This window comes from Tachyglossus aculeatus, chromosome 13 (assembly GCF_015852505.1).
Source record: "Tachyglossus aculeatus isolate mTacAcu1 chromosome 13, mTacAcu1.pri, whole genome shotgun sequence".
Taxonomy (NCBI): Eukaryota; Metazoa; Chordata; class Mammalia; order Monotremata; family Tachyglossidae; genus Tachyglossus; species Tachyglossus aculeatus.
The window spans coordinates 19,666,443-19,673,026 of NC_052078.1; the positions used below are offsets into that span (position 1 = coordinate 19,666,443).

Consider the following 6,584-nt stretch of genomic DNA (forward strand, 5'->3'; position numbering starts at 1 on the left):
TCAATAAATACGATTGAGTGAATGAAAGCGACGGAGCTGGTATTAGAACTCAGGTCCATCTGAATCCCAAGCCCACGCTCTATCCATTAGGGCATGTTGCTGCTACTGCTGCGTTGTCCGTTCCGTCTGTAGCAGTGGTTGGCAAGAACTGATGATTGTTCAGGAAAGTAAATCAAACCCTGACTTGTCAGAGTCCAACTCAGCGGCTCTGTCTTGGGCGAGTGCGGTGGCAAGGTGTATTTGGGTCCCAGGGCCAGGCCCCAACCTCCTTTCCGGTCTCCCTGTCTTCCCAACACCTCCTGTCCCTCCTCTCAAGTGAGCTGGGCCCCCGAGGAAACTGGAATCGGCTCAGGCCTGGCCCACCCATCTAACCCTGCCTCCTCCCACCATCTTTCTGGGCTGGTTTAAGTGTAACCCTGCCACAAGCATGGGCAGGGGATGTGTCTACGAACTCTTGTATTATACTCTTTCAGATGCTTAATAATAATAATAATAATAATGGTGGTATTTGTTAAGCGCTTACTATGTGCCAAGCACTGTTCTAAGCGCTGGGGGAGATACAAGGTAATCAGGTTGTCCCACGTGGGGCTCACAGTCTTCATCCCCATTTTACAGGTGAGGAAACTGAGGCACAGAGAAGTTGAGTGACTTGCCCAAAGTCACACAGCTGACAATTGGCAGAGCTGGGATTTGAACCCATGGCCTCTGCCTCCAAAGCCCGGGCTCTTTGGAAATCCCTGCCCAGTGCCTATGGTGTGATGAGCACCATCTTTGTGGCCTGTGGTCTGAAAACTGCCCCATGTGAGGTGAATTTTCCTTTACAGGTTAGGCCTAGTGTTGACTGTACCCTTTGCTCAAATAAATTCCCTCAGTCCTCCTCAGGGCATAGACTAATTTAAAAAGATGCATTAAACAAGCCACACCCGTACGGACTCATATTTCTGCAACTGTGGTTGGGGTTGCCACTGAGCCACACTGCTTCTCTAAGTACTTAGTACACTTAGTTCTCTTAGTACTAAGTACTTAGTACTTCACTTAATACAGTGCTCTGCACACAGTAAGCTCTCAATAAATGCCCCGGATTAACTGATTAGACCGAGTTCCAGTCCCGTGATTCTGTGATTCTGTTTTGGGTCAATTACACTATTGTCTTGGGTTTGGATCCCTCTCAAACATATAGGCCTTTTTATGGCAATACAATTATAAGTTTTAAAAGTGAGTTGTTATTATTAGCTAGAAATCTTTATAAATATGCAGCCCTTAGAATTCACCCATGCTTATGAAGAAGAGCCCATTAGCCAAAAGAATTGCTTACTTGAGAACTAAAGAGAGAAAAGCGATTGAAATATTTTCTCTGTATCTTCATTGTAAATGTCAGAAAAAAATGCATGCTGCCATAAAATAATTCCCAAATCTTGGCTTCTAGAATGAAGTTGGAAGACTGTGGGGCAATCTTTTAGACATCCTATCTCAACATCTATAAACCTTAGTCTTTTAAAAAATAATCGCCTTTATTATGGAAATGGAGTAATGAAATTGCAATAATGTAGTTAGAAAGAAAACAACTGTTCTTCCCTACAGGGAGAAGAGGGCTACAGGCCACACTTTTTAATTCATACCTTCACTCAAAGTAACGTGAGCTCTTTACTGACCAAAAAAAAACCATCAGATATTGATTTACTGCCTTGATAGGTGATGGTAAAATGGCAATTCCAGAATGCACTTGGGTAGCAATTTGGTTAGAGCGATTTGGTTAAATGGAACAATGCCCAAATCTCCCCTTTTGGTCCCATAGCCCTCTCCACCTACTGCCTCATCTCCTTACTCCCATTCCTACCCAAACTCCTGGAAAATGTTGTTTACATCTGCTGCCTTCACCTCCTCCCCAACAACTTTCCCTTGACCCTCTTCAGTCAGGCTTTCAACCCCTTCATTCTGCTGAGAGATCACTCTTCAAGGCCCGTTGTTGGGTAGGGACCGTCTCTATATGTCACCAACTTGTACTTCCCGAGCGCTTAGTACAGTGCTCTGCACACAGTAAGTGTTCAATAAATACGATTGAATGAATGAATGATGTCCCTGTGACCAAATCAATAGGCTAACCTCTGTCCTGATCCTCCTTGAACTGCGGGCTGCCTTTTACGCTGTGGACCACTCCCTCCTCCATGAAGGATTTTTAGACTTTGGTTTTGGTGACATGATATTAACCTGGTTCACTTCTAACCTCTCTGACCGTTCCTCAGTTTCGTTAGCTGATTCCTCTTCTGCTTCACATCCTTTAACAGGGAGGATCCTAAAGGGATCTCTTCGGAGTCCCTTACTTTTCTCACTCTACATCCACACTCAGACACAGCTCATCCTCTCCTGAAAGTTTTTTCTATAATAATGTTGGTAATTATTAAGCGTTTACTATGTGCCAAGCCCTGTGACATTCTGCACTCACTCTTTTGCCACAGTAACCTGTGTTGGGATAAAGGAGGGTAAAATTGATTAAAAAAAATTGAGATATTTATTGAGCTATCCATTGCCCCCAGGGATTGAGAAAAGGATACATTTTTATATTTGCTTTTCCTGTGGATTGGCTTAGCTGGATGCCAAGAAGGATTCAGAGCGCTACCTTTGCAGAGAAGGATACTTGCCATGCTAGAAACATAAACACGGTAGAGAAATTAGCCATATTGTTAAAGAGGTAAATGAGAGCTAAGAACTGGTATACTCATGCTTGTGAATGAATGGGGAAGTCACCTCAAAGTTAATAGGTCTAAAAGTTCATTTTTTTCTTCCTCACTAGCATCAGTGGTATTTATTGAGTGCTACTGAGTGTAAAAACTGTTCCAAGATCTCGGGAGAGTACAATGGGAGGAAAACACAATCTAATGGAGTGGACAGATGAAGAAAAGTTATTTATAATCAGTGGGAACAGGAGGAAGAAAAATAGAGCAGGAAATAGAACAAATGCTCCAAAATGAAATGGCTGAATCCCCTTCCTAACTTCTCATCACAATTTCGCATAGTATGGTATTTTCTGTATTGTGGTGTTTTCTGAGACTACGGGTAATTTTATCCCTTTTCCCCCACATTGATGGTGAAGACATGTTTAGTCCACTTGAAAATATTTTCATAAACTTCAATGGGAAATTTAGTAAGACTATGCCATGTCCAGGATTACAGGTGTTGAGCCATTCCATATATTCCTTTGAAATTATTCAGTTGTTTGCGGTGACTGGAAAACAAACCTATTAAAGCAAATATGAGAGCAATATTGAAATATGGAAATCATTATCTTGTGTGTCTCTATGTCCAGCACTTAGAACCATGCTTGGCACATAGTAAGCGCTTAACAAACACCATCATTATTGTTATTATTACTGCACCCGATTGTGTTGACATTTTTTGTTTTCTCTTTTTTTGTGTGTTTTTTAAACATTTGTGACACTGTTGCAAGTTTATCAAGGAGGATGAGGAAATTTGGATTATCCAAATCATTACTATAGCAAAAAGAAAAACCAAGATATAGTCTCACTAATGGTCTGTTTATTTGGAGGGTTTAAGATTCTGCATCAGTCATCAACCAGAATTACTGGGAGCCTGGAAATGCATTTATCTAATTCGATTCAAGGGTAGGACATAGTTTGCTCCCAGTTCCTTTTATTTCTTAAAATTATCAATGTTTTTATTATAGCTCATTTTTTTTGTCATTTGAACTTGCAATTTTGTGCATCTTTTGAAACAAAATGGTTTATTGACCATGGTTGGCAATATGGTTTATTGAACGATATAGTTTAATCCACTTTGTGGGAAACGTGTTGGAAGGGGCAGTAAAAACCTGGAATGTTGGTAGCAATGTTGAAGTGATTGCAGAATTATAGGCAGCTGAGTTGAGACATATCGGTGGTAAAATTATAATAGAAAGAGTGATTTGGATGCCTCAGGGTTTCAATTATCTTTTATACACATGCGATTCCCATGAAACCTAGGAACTCTATGCACAACCCATGTTTTATTAATTAGGCCTAAATGACTTCTAATTTTCCACGTTATCTTATTTAAAAGTCTGCAGGCAACAAAGTCTTTTTCTTCATTTAGTGATTGTTTGTACTGTTTTTATCACCTTCATGTAGCCCCAGATTATAAAAACTAAGCACCAAAGTGTTTAATTGTGGTTGATGTCAATATAAAATTTACATATCTGCTCCATATGGACTACTAAAATATGTCTTCTCTGGCAACACAAGAAGGTACTTGGGAGAGAAATATGCTAGTGCTTTCAACTGGGGAAGAAATGCCCAAATAGAGTGGATGAGGAGAATCCTGGGAAAATATTTTCTTTTAATTCTTTGGTTTAGTTTCAGAACACCCAAGAAAGTCTAAGAAAACCTCCTTAGTTTATTGTGCTAAGATGGTGATATTTATACGTGATATAAATGGGTAGGCGAGAAATAAGCACATGTTCCTGTGCCCAGGACCCAGAGGAAATCAGGCAGTGAATTTAATGACATCCAGACAGTGTGTCAACTCTGCCTTTTCTTTCTATTCTCTTTTGTTTGGGTTTAATGTGAATCTGTGTTTGTCATGGAACTTGTGAACTCAAATGCCGTAGGCAGATGTTCTCTTATCCTAGGGATGTGTAGTGTGGTTATGGGAGCGTGAGCTGACTAAGGACGGAAATGACAATACTAGAGACAAAGCCCCCGCAAATTTTGTGAGCTGAATGACATTTTTGCAGACTATAATGATTTTTGAAAACTATTTACAAGATTAAAGATCCGTTTCTGGGTATGTGCTCTCCAAACCCCATACTAAGGAAAACCCATGCTGTAGAGTTCCGATACTTGCGTACAATCAATTGATCAATCAACCAGTGGTATTTATTGAGTACTTGCTGTTTGCAGAGTACTGCCTGATGTGCTTGGGAGTGGGTAATGCATTAGAGTTGGTAGACATGGTCCCTGCTCTCGAGGAGCTTATCTTCTAGTCAGGGAATGAACAAATTCCTTCCGACACTGCCATGCTGTGTCAAAGGGGCTCATGTTACTGGATGAATGATAGCAATAATAATAATAATAGTCTTGTCTTGTTTTACGCTGTTGAGTCATTTCTGACCCATAGTGACTCCATCTTTCCCAGAACGGCCCACTCCCCACCTGCAATCGTTCTGACAGTTTTCTTGGTAAAAATATGGAAGCAGTTTCCCATTGCCTTCTTCTGTGCAGTAAACCAGAGTCTCCATCCTCGACTCTCTCCCATGCCGCTGCTGCCCAGGACAGGTGAGTTTTGACTTGTAGCAGATTGCCTTCCACTCGCTAGCCACTGGCCAAGCTAGGAATGGAATGGATATGCTTCAGCTTGACTCTCCCTCCCGTAGCCGAGACTGGTAGAGTATTGGAAACTCTCCAGGTGCGATCCTGAGAAGGGGAATAATAATAGTAGTATTTGTTAAATGCTTACTATGTGCCAAGCATTGTGATAAGTTTTGGGGTAGATATGAGATCATCAGTCCCTGTCCCATCCACGTCCTACAGTCCAAGGGAAAGGGAGAAGCAGCTATTTAATCTTCATTTTATAGTTGAGGAAATTGAGGTGCAGAGAAGTCAAGTGATTTGTTCAAGGTCACTCGGCAAACAATAATAATGATTGTGGTATTTATTAAGTACTTTGTGCTTTGTACTATGAAGTAAGCGCTGGGATAGATACAAGATACTGATGTCAGACACAGTCCGTGCCCCACATGGGGGTTCACAATCTAAGTAGGAAGGAGAACAGGTATTGAATCCCCATTTTACGAATGAGGAAACTGAGGCCCAGAAAAGTTCAGTGATTTGCCCGTGGTCACACAGCAGGGATGGGGCAGTTACCCAGCACCACATTCAACAATCACTGCAGGTCACCAAAACCACCTCAGGCAATAGCAAGCGACGCAAACAATGTGGTCCTGGGGTACAGACCACTTCATTCAATTGTATTTATTCAAGTGCATTTATTGAGCGCTTACTGTGTGCAGAGCACTGTACTAAGCGCTTGGGAAGTACAACTATTAATAATAACTATGGTATTTGTTATTTTATAGGTATTTTAATCCAGGGAGCCCGGAGTTGGGGAGGGACCATCTCTATCTATCTAGAGAAGCAGCATGGCTCAGTGGAAAGAGCCCGGGCTTTGGAGTCAGAGGTCATTCATTCATTCAATCATGTTTATTGAGCACTTACTGTGTGCAGAGCACTGTACTAAGCGCTTGGGAACTACAAGTTGGCAACATTATAGAGATGACCACTTACATCTGAGCAATACTTGTCACCCCCCATTTTCCCTGGGTGGGGCACAAGAGGACAGGAAATGACAGAAGGGTACTCAAGCAGTGCTACACTGTGAGCCGAAATGGGGTAACCAGACTGTAAGCTCATCACGGCCAAGGAACACGTCCGCCCACTCCATTGTATTGTAGTCTCCCACGTGCTTAGTACAGTGCTCGGCTCATAGGAAGCGCTCAAGAAATGCCACTGATGGTGCTAGGGAAAAAATGCTTTGAAGCACCATGAAGCACAACCTCGACTGATGCGGATCAACAGTGGTCAGGGCGATGACAG

General features: G+C 41.9%; 1 non-coding gene across 1 annotated transcript; it reads right to left on the reverse strand.

The window, feature by feature from the left end:
• Positions 1-5,277: 5,277 nt before the first annotated feature.
• On the reverse strand, positions 5,278-5,415 carry LOC119936415. The gene has a single exon (XR_005453743.1). It is a non-coding gene; the product is annotated as a small nucleolar RNA SNORA7 (small nucleolar RNA).
• Between the last annotated feature and the right edge of the window lie 1,169 nt (positions 5,416-6,584).